Here is an 18,937-nt window from a genome sequence, read left to right on the forward strand (position 1 = left end):
CAGAGTTCATGGCTATCCGGTTCGCATCACCATATCGCTCAAGAACGACAGAGAATCTCTTGTAATGCAAACTCAAGGAAATAGTTCCTTTCAGGTATCTAAGTACCATGTTCAATGCCTTCCAAAGAGTACGATTTGAACAACTTGTGTATCTACTTAATTTTGTCACGACGAATGAAATATCTGGTCTCGTACAATTTGCAAAATACATCAAACTTCCAATAATCTGGGAATACCTTAATTGAGACAAAAGAACACCAATCGTATTCTTATGAAGAGGAGTAGAAGGGTCATATGGACTTGCTAGAGATCTCCCTTGGTTATAACCAAATTCCTTAAGTACTTTCTCAACATAATGAGATTGAGAAATAGCTATACCATCAGCTGAACGAATCAGCTTTAAGCCTAAGATCACATTTGCAACACCCATGTCTTTCTTATCAAATTTACTAGTAAGAAACGACTTTGTCTCATTTATAATTCCTATATTGGAATCAAACAATAGAATATCATCTACATACAAGCATAAAATAATACATACATCACTTTTAACTTTGCAATAAACACATTTATCAGATTCATTGACAACAAAGCCAAACGATAAAATAACATTATCAAACTTCTCATGCCAGTGTTTATGAGCTTGTTTTAGGTCATATAATTACTTAACAAGTCTACAAACATTGTTTTCATTACCAGGAGCCACATAACCCTCAGGTTGATCCGTATAGATCTTTTCTTTAAGATTGCTATGCAAAAAAGCAGTCTCCACGTCTATTTGATGAACCGAGAGATTATAAATGGAAGATAATGCAATAAGCACCCTAATTATAGTCATTCGAGTAACCGAAAAATAGGTGTCAAAATATTCTATTCCCTCGTTTTATTTGAACCCCTTGGCAACCAGTTTTGCCTTGTATTTATCAATGGATCCATCTGGTTTTAACTTCTTAAAGATCCATTTGCACTCAATAGTGAAACTACCACGAGGGAGGTCAATAAGTTCCTAAGTGCCATTAGAGACAATGAAGTCTATTTCACTATTTATAGTGTCTTTTTAATACCTTGCTTCAGGTGAAGCCATTGTATCTCGGAAAGTGGGAGGATCTGTTGGATCAATTTTCGGATCACACAGTTTCAAAATCGTCATCATGATATAAAACACGATATTAAATAGGAAATACAACAGTGTAAATAGCATGATGAACATATGATCGAAACAACAACAGGGTACAGGCATGTCGGTTTCCATAAGCAACCAAAATCCAGACAGCAGCATATGAACAAACATATACATAGAACACAATAAACATAAGAGAAGCATGTTAATACTGTGTAACAGGCTAAGGCATACGGAAGTACTCCCCTTAGAGAAGATTCGCCCCCACATACAGTGCAAATCAGGGTCCGACATCCTTTCCCCAGGATACAATAGCCACGACGAACCGAACGGTGCACGCCGGCGGATCGTCCTTCGAAAACAACCTCTACGAACCAACTGTTGCAGAACACCCTTTCGGGATAACTCAGGAAAGAGAGAGAGAGAGCAACAGGGAAAATGGAAAATCGCAGAGCTCTTCTTCAGGAATGTGTCTGTCTCAGACTATGCGTAACCCCATCCCTTACCATGCTTTTATAACCCACGAACGGTTATGAAACGTGGAAGGACCCGTTACGGATTCTGAGGAGACGTGATCCGCTAACGGATTTCGAAAGATCGAGATCCGTTGTCCGTTGCGGAATCCGAAGAGCCATAACGGGCACAGAATACGAGGAGTCGTGACCCGTTTTCCTTTCCCATAACCCGTTACAGAATCCAAATATCCAAAGAATCTTTGGGTAAAAAGGTACTTTGTCTTGGCCCGAGCCCGAGCTCGGCTCGGCTTGGCACGGCACGACACGGCATGGCGGGCGCGCGCGTGTGTGTGGTGGTCATCTCACTCTCTTGTTCTCAGGAACAAGTGTATGAGTTCACAAGTTGCTTATAAAGCCCACAGAAAACTCAAGCACAAGCAATATGGGACTATTCCACCTCATAAAGACCACTTCCTCTAAACAACCCAGTTTCTCCTTTGAATTCTCTCTTCCTTTCTTCTTACACCTAACAGGATCATCCTCGATAAGGTAAGTGATAAAGTCACTTCCCAAATCCTTGGTAATCCGTGGTCTTTTGCTCCTTCTTGGTTCAGCCACTTCCTCAGACTCAATTGGTCTAGTGTGGGAATAAGATGACTCAACCTCCGCATCTGTCATTCTTTCCACATGTTCGAGAATAGAACCAGAAGTTGAAGGTATATCTATAGAAGAAAGATCGTGAGGTACGCCAACTTTCATGGGAAATACATCCTCAAAGAATGTAGCTTCTCGAAGCTCAACAATAGAGTTTATATGTATGTCAGATATTTCAGACTTAATTACTAAGAACTTGTAGGCATAGCAGTTCTCTACATAACCCAAAAAGACAACATCTACGGTTTTAGGATCTAGCTTCTTCCTGTTGTGCTCTGAGATAAGTACCTTTGCAAAACACTCCCACACTTTAAGGTATTTCAAGATAGATTTTCTATTTCTCCAGAGTTTAAAAGAGCTACAATCCTTATGCTTTTAAGAAACTCTATTTAGAATATGACAAGCCGTATTCAGAACATTCCTCCACATATAGATAGGCATCCCACCCTCTTGTTCTTAAGAACAAGTGTAAGAGTTTCCATATAAGTTATAAAGCCTATATTTTTCTTGAAACTCTTCAATATGAGACTATTTCACATCATTAAGTTTAAACTTATTTCAAAAAAAAAAAGAACTCACATTTTCTTCGTTTGAATTCTCTCACCTCCTCTTCTTACACCCAACAAAAAGCTCCCCAAACTCAGATGATACCAATGATGAAATCATGTCCATGATTTTAGGTATCTTTCATCAAACCTTTCAACTCATCATTCCCAACTATAACCTCCAAATTCTGCATCCTTATTTCATTTCAAACTTGAGCCTTTCAGTTTGGATCTTTGTGAGATTGAGATCTTGGAAATAGTTCTGTTTAGATACTGCTGGTTGGGAGCAAAGATATCGTAGACAAGGCATGCTTTTTTTTTCTTTTCTGAAAGGCTGGGTTAGGCATACCCCTACCAGTTATACAACTATACCATTGGGTTTTGAACCTGCAACGTCCCCAACACAAGGTGACATGCACTAGCTGCTCCGATTTGACAAAAGCAATATCATAATGATAAACCAACAAGAAACAATGAACGGTTTTGAGATCTAATGCAGAAGCAAATACAAGGAAATCAATGATAGCAGCTTTTATATTTGATTCCATGGGAACTAGGTTGAACCCCAAGAAATTAGACTGATAACTAGTTATTTGTGTCAGAGCTTATTCCATTGCATAGATCCAGACCTCAATTAGGAAGTTCCAAAGCAAACATGGGGCTGAACCAAGTTCCCATTAATATCTATAGTTATTCAATATAAAATTTTGAAAAAAATCGACAATTTATCCTGTTGGTACTCGGTACAGTCGGGATCAAGATCCAGTTCTGCTTTTGTTAGGTCCGGTCGGACCCGGACTCCGGTACTGGCGATTGAGTCTGAAAGTCATCGTGGGGTTGGTTCTCTGTTTTTTCGCACAAAGGCACCTTAACCAGAGAGAGAGAGAGAGAGAGAGAGAGAGAGAGAGAGAGAGAGAGAGAGAGAGAGAGAGAGATGAAGGCGAGGGTGGTCCTATTCCCCACCCCGGGATCCGGCCATCTGGTTTCCATGATCGAGCTAGCCAAGCAAATCCTGCACCACACCCACAGCCTCTCCATCACCATCCTTCTTATCCAACCTCCCTCCTCTTCCTCCACATCCACCGCCACCGCCACCGCCGCTCATGTCGACGCCGCGGCAGCCTCCGGCCTCGACATCGACTTCATGGATCTCCCCCAATCGGATCCCGCCGAAGGGGAAGGCCTGGTGCAGCTGCTGCGCTTGATCGAAAACCACAAAACCTACATCTCAGAGACACTCGCGGCCATCGCCACCGTCTCCGCCTTCGTCGTCGACATGTTCTGCGTCTCCGCCGTCGACGTCGCCGCCGAGCTCGGAATCCCCACCTTCGTCTTCTACGCCTCCAGCGCGGCCGGCCTGACCTCCATTCTCTACATCCCGACGTTCCACCGGAAGTACGAGTGCTCCCTCAAAGACGTGAAGGAGAACATCCAAATTCCCGGCATGTTTCCGGTGCCGGCATCGGTCATTCCGGGTCCGATCCAAGACAGAGAAGATCCGATGTACTCGTGGTTCCTGAGATCCGCGCTTCTTTACCCTCAGTTAGACGGGGTGCTGGTCAACACGTTCCACGAGTTGGAGTCAACAGCATTGAAGGCCTTGACCGATGGGCTCTGCTTGCCGGGCTGCCGGACCCCGCCCATCCACCCGGTCGGACCCTTGCTCGGGCTGGATATCGGGTCAAAGGTAGGACCAGGCCGTCATGCGGACTGCATCAAGTGGCTCGACCAACAGCCCGAGTCGTCGGTCGTCTTCTTGTGCTTCGGTAGCTTGAGCACGTTCTCCGCGGATCAGGTTCGGGAGGTTGCGCACGGGCTTGAGCTAAGTAGGACTCGATTCCTGTGGTCGGTGCGGGTTCGGGGCACGGATTTGGAAAAGGCGTTGCCTGATGGATTCACGGAGCGAACGACGGAGCGCGGGTTGGTTTTGCCGATATGGGTCCCTCAGATCGCGATCTTGTCTCACCCGGCGGTCGGTGGGTTCGTGTCGCATTGTGGGTGGAACTCGGTTCTGGAGAGCGTGTGGTTCGGGGTGCCGTTGATCGCTTGGCCACTTTTCGCGGAGCAGGGTATGAACGCGTTCGAGATGGTGAAGGGCTTGGAGTTGGGTTTAGGTTTCGAAAAAGTAGGTGAGAAGGTGGGTGGGTTTGTGACAGGAGAGGAGTTGGAAAGGACGGTGAGGAGTTTGATGAAAGGTGAGGAAGGTAAGAAAGTGAGGGAGAAGATGAAGAGAACGAAGGAATCGGCGAGGAAAGCAGTGGAAGAAGGGGGTTTGTCTTACGGGAATTTGGCGTCATTGGTTCACAAATGGACCAATTCTCATTGAGGTAGGTCCCTCTTTTTCGTGTCGTGACTCCGTGCCCTCCTTGTCCAAGTAAATAAAGTAGAAATATTTTTCCCGTGTGATTTTTGTTCCTGTCACTTTCTTACGATTCAATTTTTATGCTCACCTGGAAAACATTGATAAAACGGTGCAGTGGGTCCCACTTTACAGCACAGGTTTCAAATTTTTTTTTTTGACGTTTTGCACGAAATACGTAATTTTTGCCTCTTTTTTGTTTTTAGCTTAGTTTTCACGCGAAAAGCAGAGCAATCGTATCACCATTTCACGAGGCAGCGGGTCCCACTGCGTATGATATATGTCACTTTTTTAAATTTTGCTTTACTCCCCCGAAGAGATGTCACTTCTAGAATGATTGCTATACGACAGAAAATTTTCTCCCTCATGCACGCTCTTGAGCCAGCACAGGACTGGTAAATGACCAAACACAGCACAACTCGGCTGGGTTTGGCTCGTCACGAGCTTTGTTTGTGATAGAGCTCATACAACTGACTTAGCCGAGCCGCTGGTTTAGCTTAAAGGAGTCGAGCGCGAACACAAAGTCTTTAGCTTGGCTTGGTTAGAACTTAGAGTGAGGTCGTATAGATATATAGAGTAGAGCATGGCTGTTTGATGAGTAGTGGTTGAGCACCTACTTAATCCTGACCGTTCATCGAGCGTTTGAAAGACACGGTCACGCTCCGAAAAAAAAAAACTAATTAAAAATGCTAACAAGATGACTTTTTGTGCCAAAAAAGCTTTAGCGGCGCTAAAAAAACACCACTAAATGTTCGTGCATATCATTATAAATTTGTAATCATGCACGCATCCTTGTGTCTTTAGCAATGGTTCGTGCATATCATTATTGTGAGGTCGTATAGATATATTGAGTAGAGCATAGCTGCTTGATGAGTAGGTGCTCGATCACTTAATCAAGCTGACCGCCAATCACGATAGACGGGTCGCACTTCAAACAAAACAAAACAAACAAAAAAAACTAGTCAAAAACACTAACGAGATGACTTTTTGTGCTAAAAATGCTTCAGCTGCGCTAAAAAAACACTACTAAATGTTCAAAAGGATACACACGTCATTACAATTTTGTAATGATGCACGCATCCCTATGTCTAGCAACGCTCAAAAAGTATTTTAACATAAAAACTTGTTTTGGACATTTTTTTGTTTGTTTGTTTTTGCACGTGACAGTTGATGCAAGATGGACGGTCTGCTTGATTAAGTAGGTGGTGAAAATCAAGCAGCTACTCTCTACTCTTTATATGTGATATGTATTTTAAGTATATAATATATAAAAAGAAGAATGTAATATGTATAAAGAGAAATATACACGTAAAATATAAAGTATTAAGTTTAACATATAACATCTATACCTTTTAACTGTAATATATAGAAAATAAGGCACCGGATGTTGACGTCTTCACTATCAGATTTTTCATAGCAGCCTGGCTAGCATGTAAAGATGAGTATGCCCAAAGGTTCTTATTTAAGCCCAAGAAGGCCTATGTTAAGGGGACACCTTTTCCTTTTCGCCTTTGCTTTGCATCGTAGCCATGGAAGGCCTCAATTACATGCTTAATCAATCTAGCAGAGTTGGTTTGTATAAAAGGGGTGAATATCCATAACTTTGGAATATGTAGTTATAAATTTTTTTCCTTAGGCAAGACGGGGTTAATTAGGCAGACCCTACCAGTTGCACACTATACCATTGGGTTTGAACCTGCAACGACCCAACACAAGGTGACGTGCACTAGCTGCTTCTACTAGACAAGCAGAGACCCCACTGGTAAGTGGTAACACACGTATTTTTATCATTAAACGTATTTGAATTTATTTGAGCATAGACGAGGAGATAAGTGGAAGGCTTTTTAGGTAATTTAGCACTTAATGTATTGAAAATTTACATTTAGCCACCTCAGTTTCTAAGTATTTAAGATAAATACTTACTTTTTAAAGAAAAAATGCTCAGGTGATCAATGGAGGAAAGTTTTTTTTTTTTCAACACTTTAAATTATTTTTTTGCCCTTAAGTGTAGTGACAGATATGGAGAGCTACAAAATGATTTTCAGTCATTAAAAAAGAGGTTAAAAAAGCCATTTCAAAGAGTTAACTAGAAATATACGATAAAATACTTAGGTGGTTGCCCAAAAAGCAATGTTATTAATAGGGATGGCAGTGGGGCGGGGCGGGGGACAAGGTCTCCACCCCCGCCCCACCTCAAGATTTTATCCTCCACCCCCGTTTCATGTCCTCCATCCCCGGTTCAAACGGGGATGAGCGGGGCGGCGATATTGTGGGGAAAAGTGGTCGGGCCGGGGTTGAGGCGGGGATCATGCATGGTGGGGTGGGGAAAAGTGCACGTCCATCCTCGCCTCCACCCCCGGACGGGGATGGATTTTAACCTTCGTCCCTGCCTCCATCCCCATTTCATACCCTTCATCCCCGGTTCAAACGGGGTGGGGCGAGGCCCCGCTTTCCCCCGGTCCACTGCCATCCCTAGTTATTAGTATCGGTGTGTATTGGGCAAAAAATCGATACGCTTCATCCTTGAATCGTTTATTTTTAATAAAAATGTAAAAAGTATTAAAAATTAAATTTTTTAATATTATTTTAATGGTTTTAACACGTGTTACATTATGATTGACACATAATATTTTTTAATTATTTTTTTTATCCGATGGAGAATGATTCAGGGCCGATACCGATACTGACAACATTGCCCAAAAGGGTTCTTCTGCTCATCAAAGTAGAGTTTGACTTGTGACTGTCACCAAGTTGATACTTTGAAATATAAGGGAAATGCCATTTACCGTAAAATCGAACTCCCTGATTGATAGAGAAATTTCAAGGGTTTTACCTACCGGGGGGGCCTTCCCATGTGCGGGAGGGTTTTTCATAGTATTAAAATCAAAGAGTGGTCACGTGAGCAAATTTTTTTTCAAAAGGTTAGTTGTTTAGATGCTTTATTTGCTATTGTCTCATTACCTAAAATAATAGCCTCCTGTTTGGCATTTTTAAATTTTTTTCTTGACTTGTTTTTCATGAAAACCTTACAGATAGGGATGACAGTGCCAAAATCCTGCCCTCCATCTCCGCCTCTATCCCCCATTGCTGGTTTTGATTTTAACCTCCATCCTTGTTTCATGTCCCTGATTCAAATGGGCCGAGGTGGGGTGGAGTCCCATTTTTCCCTCCGTCTATTGCGATCCCTAAAGAAGGATTGAGGATGGGACGGGGCGGAAACAGAGCGGCGCGAGAAAAATCATAAGTCTATCCCCGCCTCCATCCTCGCATGGGTTTTTATTTTAACCTCCATTCTCGCCTCCATCCCCGTTTCATGTCCTCCATCCCCGGTTCAAATGGGGGCGAGGCCATCCCTACTTAATATGCGGTACATTCCCGGGATCATAAAATCTTGTTTTTTCATAAAAAAAAAACAACAGAAATTGATTCAGAAATTCAACATAGTAGCTGGTAAGGTGGTAACATAAACAACATATATGGCATTACGTATACGGCACTCATTTGAGGATAAATGAAACCTTATCATCGTTTAGTCCACTCGTGGGCCAACATGTCCAAATTCACGTAAGAAGAACCCCCTTCTTCCACTGCTCCCCTCCCCAACACTTTCATTTCCTTCACTTTCTCCCTCACCTTCTTACCTTCCTCACCTTCCATCAAACTCCTCACTGCCCTCTCCAACTCCTCCCCTCTCACCAAAGCATCATTGCCACGGCACAAACCAACTGCTAGTCTCAACTCATTCACCAACTCGAATGCATTCATATTCTGCTCAGCATAGAGTGGCCAAGCAATCATGGGCACCCCGAACCACAAGCTCTCCAAAGTTGAGTTCCACCCGCAGTGCGACACGAACCCACCAACCGCCGGGTGCGATAAAATGGTGACTTGGGGAGCCCACTTCCACCAAACCAGTCCGCGATCCCTGGTTCGTTCCACGAACCCTGTCTGCAACACCTCTTCCACATCATGGAGCTTGGAAAAGCCTTGCTGAGCCGGACTTGACCGGACCCGCACGGACCACAAGAACCGATGCCCGCTGAGCTCGAGCCCGTGTGCAATCTCCCGAATCTGCTCCGCAGAAAACGCGCCCATGCTGCCGAAGCACAAGAAGACAACCGAAGAATAGGGTTGTTGGTCGAGCCACTTTATGCACTCATGGTCCGGCCCTGAATCGGTCCCAGTACCCAGACCAAGCAAGGGTCCTACCGGATACATAGGCGGGATTCGGCCGTCAGGATAGCATACCCCACCAGCCAAGGCCTTCATAGCTCGCGGCTGCAACTCATGGAAGGTGTTCACCAGAACCCCATTTAACTGAGAGTAAAGATGGGCAGTTCTTAAGAACCACTGATAGATTGGGTCTTTCTTCTCTCCAAAAGGAGCCGGCAGGGCTGAAGGAGGCATCGGAGGCATACCTGGAATTTCGATTTCCTCCAAGTCTTTGAAATCGGACTCGTACTTCTGGTCCATCGTCGGCAAGTAGAGTGCAATGGATAGAGAATTCGCTCCCGATGTAAAGAATACGAAGGTGGGGATGCCGAGTTCTGCGGAGACAATAGTCATGGTGAGGCAGAACAAATCTACAACAAAGGCGGAGATGGTGGTGGTGGAGGAGAGATCGGCGAGGGTCTCTGAGATTGAGGATCTGTGGTTCTCTATGAAGAGTATGTCCTTTATCAGACCTTCTTCACCATCAGGAGGGGGAACTTGAGGCAGCTTAATGAAGCCGATGTCGAGGCCAGAAGTAGTGACAGCTTCAACATGGTGTGAGGTGGACGAAGAGTTTAATGCGGAGGAGAAGGGAGATTGAATGAGGAGGATGGTAATGGAGAGGTTGTGGGTATGCTGAAGTATTCGCTTGGCTAGCTCGATCATGGAGACCAGATGCCCGGCTCCAGATGTGGGGAGGAGCACCACCTTCGCCTTCATCTCTCTCTCTCTCTCTCTGATGGCAAGGCTTAGGGCCAAAGTACCTCTGTGCTCACTTGGTCTCCTTCTGAGGACTGATATAGCAATGGTCAAGGCGACCTGGTCCTCACAATAAGAAGAGATTTGCGAATATTTAATCCAATGAAGGTTCCAAAGGATATGCATCAGCCAACAAGTGGCACTGACCCCTAGCCCTTGCGGGGCGTTTGCATGTCACGGAAAATGGCTGGTGCCCAAAATTTCAAAACAAACAGAGAACTGTAAAATCCCCTCGTTGGGCGTACCAAAATGAACGCTGGACACCTTTTTCACTGTCTTTCATGAGGGGCTCCATTCTATTTCCATTCAAACGCTCCCAAGTCTCGAATTTAGTTACGAGACAAAGCTGGATCATCATGAGTCACTAGAAGCTATACTACGTCACGGATGATGATTGTGGCTCAAGTTCACGTTATAGCAATTCACTCGCACGGTCAGCATAATAGCCATGTCCCCATGGGCTACCTCATACATTAAACGACGAAACCCATTTAAATTAGATGTGTGTTTTCTTGACCAAAATTAGAATGTTATTGGACATCCTGGCAAACCAGGGCCGGAGCTATATAAGTTGTTTGGTGGGCACGTGCTCACCCTTACCTGACAATCCCCAAACAGGGCATCGGGTCAAGGTGGGTAGTGCGACGTACATGAGAAGCTGGGTCACGGTGGGCACTACTCGGGTCGAACCCACATCATAAAAATGATGTGCTCCTGCCAAACCCGGACACCACCTCTTTTTCTCTCTGTGTGCTGATTGATCAAGGGCAAAGGCGTAAGGACTGGGCTGTGCCTCCCTAAACAGTTAATTTTTTTTTAAAAGCCGAGCCCTGATTCCATATGAAATAGATTTTTATCCATTTTTGTAGCCGAGCCCAGCCCTGACTGCAGCAAATAGTTTGATTTGTCCATATAAAATAGGTTTTTATTAATAATTGTAGCCATTTTTTATTTTTTATTAATAATTGTAGCAGTCTAAATATGCATGCAGTTCATCTTCTCATATGCTTGCATCTAAAGCTGAAAATATAAAAACCAAGTTAACCTAAAGATAACAAAAGCTTATCAAACACTATATATATGTATATATGTGTGTTTTAAGAAGCTTAATACAAAGTCTACACTATAAATCTTTAGATTATATGCCCTTGTGGAGGTTATGAGAACCATTGCAAAATTGATGCTTGTCACTGGAAGTTGCTCATCATCTGACCTTCAAATCCGAATTTTAGTTGACACCAATAGTTTGGAGTCTAATGGAGAAAGGGAGAAAGCCAATAGATGTTAGGGTCAATCCAAGCATTATATATATATATATGCAGATCCAAGTTTGAAATTCTATTTTCGTGACTTGAAAAGACCCTGACCCAAACCCGGTTCTTAGTTATATGGGTGGGTATGAGTCAACCCTGACCTAGCCCTGACCCAACCTATTGACAGTCCTAGCATGAACCATTTGTTGACTTTTCCACTACTATCCAAAGATATAATATCATTTTGAGAATATTCTACAAGCTCATTTTGGTGTGAATCCTTTGCTACAAGGCGAAAACCAAATAGAAAACTATCTCTTGTGGGCCGTGGGAGTACTCTTGGAGTTTTACACTGCAGACACTGACTTTTACTTGATTATAATCTTTGTTTTTTTGCTCTTTTGCTTACCATTGTACTAGTTGATCATTTAAAAGCTAACTTACCTAGAATTTCTAATTGTGTGGAGGCATTATGAGGACTGTACATGTGAGATGAGCCAGGTCCAAGCCTGTGCTATTCAAGCTTGACTCTGTACATTGTATGCAAGGCTTAGGCTCATCATGGTCAAGTTTGAGCAATTTCGAGCTTGGTTTGTCTAAGCATAGTGTGGGTTGATATATAATCAGGAAAAATGACTTAATCTTTCCTAAAAGAAAGAGGTGACTAGATTTGAGCTCATCACCTCCTCTATCCCTTGCTCTATATCATGAAGTGAGGAGCAATAAGGGACGGTTTATATTAACTGTTTGGCCAAAATTAGAGTTGATGGTTTTAAGTTAGTGATATGACAAACTCCTAAAAAATGGGCAAGGGAAGCCACATGGCACAAAACTGTTTATTTTTAGCAGTGACAGGTATTTGAGAGCAATGTGTTATAACCATTCCCATTACAGCACACTGCTCCCAAACAACAGATTGCATTGGTTGTTCTATATTGATTGTGTTTTGTATAATTTTTAAGATAATAATCAAAAGAAGGAAACATCTAGTCACCATGGATGATAGAAGTTGGATTCAAAAGGACAAGTGTTTATGCCAACTTTGTGATTCCATTGTTTTGAAATTAAAACACAGTTTACCTATTGATACATATAGATAATTTGGATTTCATTTTGCATTTGATAGGAGGAGTGATGACTATTTGAACGGAGTTCATAGTTTTATCACCTTTGCTCAAGATAACAATGTAATTAATGAGAAAAAGATAAGGTGCCTGTGTGTGAGATGCAATAATTGCTTATTACAATCAATCAAAAGTATTGTCGATCACATGATATATTTTGGTTTTATTCAAAGCTACACACGGTGACATTATCATGGTGAATCAGTGATCTCACTTATAAGAAAGCATGTTGATGCATGCGAAGATAACATAGATGATATGGATGAATTGATACATAATGCATTTGGAGTACATGATTCTCATGGTGATGAAATAAATAAGACTATTGTAAGTCAGAGCTCAAAAGCTAATGCATACTTTAAATTGTTGAATGATGCTAAACAAGAATTATATCCCAGATGTGCTATTCATTATTCAATTGTTTCATATAATGTCTTAATAGCTGGAGTAAAATATTGTTTGATATGTTGCTCAATTTATTGAAAGAGGCATTCCATAAAAATAGGATCCAAGAGGGTGGGACACTCCCCCCATGTGGGCTCTTCTACTTTCCCAACTTCTCCCTACTTTAATTAAAGTTAAATATTTAAGTAGTTTTCTAATTCATTAAGGAACCTAGTTGGCTAAGATATTTAAAAAGTTTCTTATCGTGTAGGAATCCCATTTAGCCTAAGATTTTTAATAAAATTTCAATGTAAATTATACAAGTTAAGAAGGGAGGTTTCCTTCTACAAATAAGAAATCCCATAATGAAAACAATAAAAATGGGACCTATCTACCCCCCCCCTGGAGTTCTTACTATTTCTCTCTCTACCTCCTAACTCTCTCCCTTCTCTCTTTCTTCTTCCTTCTTCACGCCCCTCCCTTGGAGATGTGTTTTAAAGTGGGTGTTGGTGCTGGTGTGGCTGCATCTTGGTGGTGCACATATATAAGAGAAGGTCCGATTGGTGTTCAAGTTTGTGGGAGAGCCTTTTTCTTATTTTGATTTAGGTGTAATTTAATTATGAATGCATGTATGTAGCTAAGGTGCATGTGCATGTTGTGGAGAATTCATAGACACATATCAATACGAATATCAACCATGGTTCATGCAAGAACTGATATTATATTGAGGATGGAGGTTTTAAAAACTCCAATAATGTTTTTGAGAAAAACATTTTTGGTGATGTAGCATAAATCAAGTTGTTTTACTTGAAAAATATTTTATATGAGTATTGATTTATGTTTTATGTTAGTTTTATATACGAGCAACATGTATTCAACCAAGATTCATGTAAAGATTGCTATTATATTATTCATGGATGATTTAAAACTTTTAAATTGTTTTTATGAAAACTGTGTTCTTTATAGAGAAATGCTGGATTTGGATGATTTATTCATGGTATGAGTTATGTTTCTGTATTTACAACATGCTTAGATTTACATGCATGCACACAAGATCATTCATGAATGAGCAAGAGGTTGATGAAAACTCATGTGGTACAAAAAGCACACTAATTACAAAAATAAAAAATACATGCTCACATAATATTCTGGTTATCGCCTTTATAGGAAAGATGCTCGACTGGTTTAAAGTTACTAGAGCATAGTGAATGAGTTATCAACATGACGTACTAATATAATTGTTTAACTACCACGAATGAGTAGTATAATGCTTATGCCATGAAAGACAATATGGAAGTTACTTTGGAGGGGTATCAGACTATTAAGCCATGTAGTGTTGAATGATATATAGCACATATGATAAATGTAATGACACCTTTAATAAAGAGAAACAAATAACCTATTCAGACTATGGCTTACCTTGGATAGGGTAGGTGGTACAAAACTCTGTTAGACCATTATTTATTTTTTAGAGCAAGAGCATCTCATTAGTTCTCAGTTCTCGAAGTTAGGACGTGTTAAACTTTCAAATTTGTCCTCGGTGGTGAGTCCATGTATTATGCAGAAGTTTATAATGCATCATATTGTTGTTATGCTGCCATTAGAAAACAATTCTCTCGATTGTGAACTACCCCCCCCCCCCCCCCCCTTTTTTTTTCTTATTGGTCCGGCAGGGGCCATCGGCCCCTGCCCCTCTTTTATTTTCGGTGGCCCCTGCCCCTCTTTTATTTTCGGAAGGGGTCGATGCCCCTGCCCCTCTTTTTATTTTCGGCAGGGGTTGATGCCCCTCTTTTATTTTCGGCAGGGTCCGATGCCCCTGCCTTTCTCTCGCCCCTGCCCTTTCTCACCTTGCTCACTCGATGTAACCCCAGCCTCTGCCTTGCTTCATAGTCGACCTACGACCGGATCCCCTTTGTCGGTGAGTCTGCAGGTATACCGCCTCTCTCTCTGCCAAGCGGTGGCGGAGCCTCTGCCTCCTCTTGATGAGTTGCTACGCCTGTCATATATAAATGTGCTTTGCAGGTGCGTAGCTGAGCTAATTACGCAATGCTTAGTGCTAAGCATCACATACGACTAAAAATGGAATACAAAAAGAAATAAGAAAAAAATGCAAAGGCAATAGCATGCAAATCAGGTAAATACCCATGGTGAGTAAGTGATGCAAGTGCATCACATGTTATTTATTTTCTTGGATGCAACACTTTTCTATTCACACACTCACTTAGTTGTGGATATCTAGGACTGCTTTGATGGAGTTCAGAGATCATGCGGGATATTGGAGTGTGTTTGCTGCAAGTACATGTTTGATATTATTTTGATATGAATAATTTGAATGTATTACAATGTTTGATGTAACTGTATCCATGCTTGCATGAAGTTATTTCCAATTTGATTATGCCTTTCATGTGAAATTGTATCATGAAAACATGCTTTAAATGAATGTATCATGTTATGAATGGGTTTACACACGAAAATGAATGATAAGTTATCAATGCTTCAAATAAATTGTTTTGCATATGAAAATATTAAGTTATCAATGCATGCATCATGGTTCTTGTGATTGAATGACATTATATATATATATGTATATGTGTGTGTGTGTGTGATATATATCAAATCATTACATCCATTATGAATACATGATAAATTAGATATTTTTTTCATCATAGCATTCTTATGATTCTCTTTTAACTGATTAGGATAGTATCAATAACATCTGCTGCTCAAAATGGCTGCAAACCATGAATGGATGTACCGTAGAATAATTGACAATGAGGTATCACTTAAATATATGGATGATGTTAACAATTTTATTGAATTTGCAATGACAAGTGTCAGTACAGTAGATTTCACAGGTCGGATCGGGTGCCCCTACACGATGTGTAAGAACAATCGATTGGTAGAACCTCATGACATTAGACATCACCTATACAAGAAGGGTTTTGTGAGTGATTATCAGAACTGGACACTTCATGGTGAAGAATTTTGGAATAATTTTGATGCACGAGTGAATGTGGTGCACGATAATCCATATGTGGATTTGATATTTGATGTCGCAGGACCAGAACTGGGTTTTGCTATGGGTTCTAGTGATATACCAACTGGGGTAGAGGAAGAAGCAGCAAACGATGCAGCTAGTGGATTTTATGATTTACTTAGAGATGCTGATGAGCCACTTTGGAATGGTTGCGAGAGTCACACTATCTTGTCTGCAGTTCTTCAACTAATGAATTTAAAGTCTGAGTATAATTTCAGTCAATCATGTTTTGACCGTCTGTGCTTTATTGTGAAGATTATGTTGCCCAAAGATGAGAAATTGTCACAAAATTTCTATCGTGCAAAAGTTATGGTCAACACTTTAGGTATGAGGTATCAAAAGATAGATGCTTGTCCAAATCATTGCATGTTGTATTTCAAAGATCAAAAAAATAAAGATCATGTTCATCTTGTGGGCATCTTCGGTTCAAGCCAAAGACAAGAGGCAATGATAGCACGAGGTCAAAAGAAGTATCATACAAGTCACTCTGCTACTTCTCTCTCACCCCTAGATTGCAACGATTGTATATGTCTTCGAGGATAGCTAAACACATGAAATGACATACAAATAAAATTCAACATGATAAAAACAAGATCACGCATCCTGTTGATGTGAAAGCTTGGAAGCACTTTGATCGTACTCATCAGACCTTCACAATGGAAGTGAGAAATGTTAGGCTAGGTTTATGTACAGATGAATTTAATCCATTTGAGGGTAGATCAACTCCATACTCGTGTTCGACAATATTTGTCACCCCATACAACCTTTTTCTAAGCTTCTGTATGAAGCGTCAAAATCTTTTCTTGTCTCTATTGATCCCTGGTTTGACCTCTCCGGGCTAAAATCTTGATGTATATTTAAGGCCTCTGATTTATGAACTGAAAATACTGTGGGATGACGGTGTTCTCACGTATGATGCCCATAAAAAGCAAAACTTCAATATGAAGGTTGTTGTTTTATGAACAATCAGTGACTTCACTGCATATGGTATGTTATCTGGTTGGAGCATACATGGGAGGTTGGCATGTCCGTACTGCATGGAGGATACAAAATCTTTTAGATTGACGCATCAAAGGAAGCCATGATGGTTTGATTGTCAACGTCAATTTCTACCCAGCGACCATCCATTTTGACGACAATGGATTGTGATCCGAGCAGACACAACTGAAATGGAAGGTCCACTTACAAGATTGTCTGACATAAAGATTTTAAGCCGATTGCGATACTTTTCATATGGACTGACAAATGCCCATAGTCCAACGCCCTTCCTTGAATTTATGAAGGATCACAATTAGACAAAAAAATCTATATTTTGGGAACTACCATATTGGTCGGCCTTATTGATACGATATAATTTGAATGTGATGCATGTGGAGAAAAATGTATTTGTTAACGTGTTCAATACGGTAATGAATGTCAAAGAGAAAATGAAGGCTAATCCGAAGACTCATATGGATTTAAAAGTAATATGTAAAAGGGTCGTGTATTCAGGTTTGAGAGTAATATGAACACCACACCAGTCATTGCCTCCTCCAGCCAGGGCTCTCAGAGTTCTCCCGCCGGCATCAACTCCAAGCATCCGATTGACCCGACTAATTCTTGGGATGGTGTTCGTCAACTTGTTAAGGACATAATGCGTAACTATTTACATGAAACAATTTCTGACATTGATCGTAATGAGTTGTGCAACTTTTTTGGGACAGGGAAACTTTGTCTGCAGCTGTCTGTCAGGTATAATTGAATCACTATGAAAGTTTTTTCACAACATTAGAACATATATAAGTATGATTCCATCACTATGAAAGTTTTTTGACTACCTTATAATGCATATATGCATGATTTCATCACTATAAAAGTTTTTGACAACCTTTGAACACATATATGCATGCTTGAAGTACTATGAGAGTTTTTTGACAACATTAGAACACATATAAATATGATTTCATCACTATGAAAGTTTTTGACAACCTTAGAACACAAATATGCATGCTTAAAACACTATGAGAGTTTTTTTATAACATTAGAACACATATAAGCATGATTTCATCACTATGAAAGTTTTTGACTGCCTTATAACACATATATGCATGATTGAATCACTATGAAAGTTTTTTCACAACATTAGAACACATATAAGCATGATTTCATCATTATGAAAGTTTTTGACAACCTTAGAACACAAATATGCATGCTTGAAGCACTATGAGAGTTTTTTGACAACATTAGAACACATATAAGCATTATTTCGTCACTATGAAAGTTTTTGACTACCTTATAACACATATATGCATGATTGGATCACTATGAAAGTTTTTTCCCAACATTAGAATACATATAAGCATGATTCCATCACTATAAAAGTTTTTTGACTGCCTTATAATACATATATGCATGATTTCATTACTATGAAAGTTTTTGACAACCTTTGAACACATATATGCATGCTTGAAGCACTATGAGAGTTTTTTGACAACATTAGAATACATATAAGCATAATTTCATCACTACAAAAGTTTTTGACAACCTTAGAACACAAATATGCATGCTTGAAGCACTATGAGAGTTTTTTGACAACATTAGAATACATATAAGCATGATTTCATCACTATGAAAGTTTTTGACTGCCTTATAACACATATATGCATGATTGAATCACTATGAAAGTTTTTTCACAACATTAGACCACATATAAGCATGATTTCATCACTATAAAAGTTTTTGACTGCCTTATAACACATATATGCATGAATTCATCACTATGAAAGTTTTTTACAACCTTTGAACACATATATGCATGCTTGAAGCACTATGAGAGTTTTTTGACAACATTAGAACACATATAAGCATGATTTCATCACTATGAAAGTTTTTTACTACCTTATAACATATATATGCATGATTGAATCACTATGAAAGTTTTTTGACAACATCAGAACACATATAAGCATGATTTCATTACTATGAAAGTTTTTTGACTTCCTTATAACACATATATAAGCATGATTTCATCACTATGAAATTGTTTGACTGCCTTA

General features: G+C 40.5%; 2 pseudogenes; one reads left to right on the forward strand and one right to left on the reverse strand.

Annotated features, from left to right (window-relative positions):
- The first annotated feature begins 3,708 nt into the window (after positions 1-3,708).
- On the forward strand, positions 3,709-5,100 carry LOC149822808 (UDP-glycosyltransferase 88F5 pseudogene; annotated as a pseudogene).
- A 3,555-nt stretch (positions 5,101-8,655) lies between these two features.
- Positions 8,656-10,104, reverse strand: LOC149822809 (UDP-glycosyltransferase 88B1 pseudogene; annotated as a pseudogene).
- Between the last annotated feature and the right edge of the window lie 8,833 nt (positions 10,105-18,937).

This window comes from Nuphar pumila, chromosome 11 (assembly GCF_984573655.1).
Source record: "Nuphar pumila chromosome 11, dmNupPumi1.hap1.1, whole genome shotgun sequence".
Lineage (NCBI taxonomy): Eukaryota > Viridiplantae > Streptophyta > Magnoliopsida > Nymphaeales > Nymphaeaceae > Nuphar > Nuphar pumila.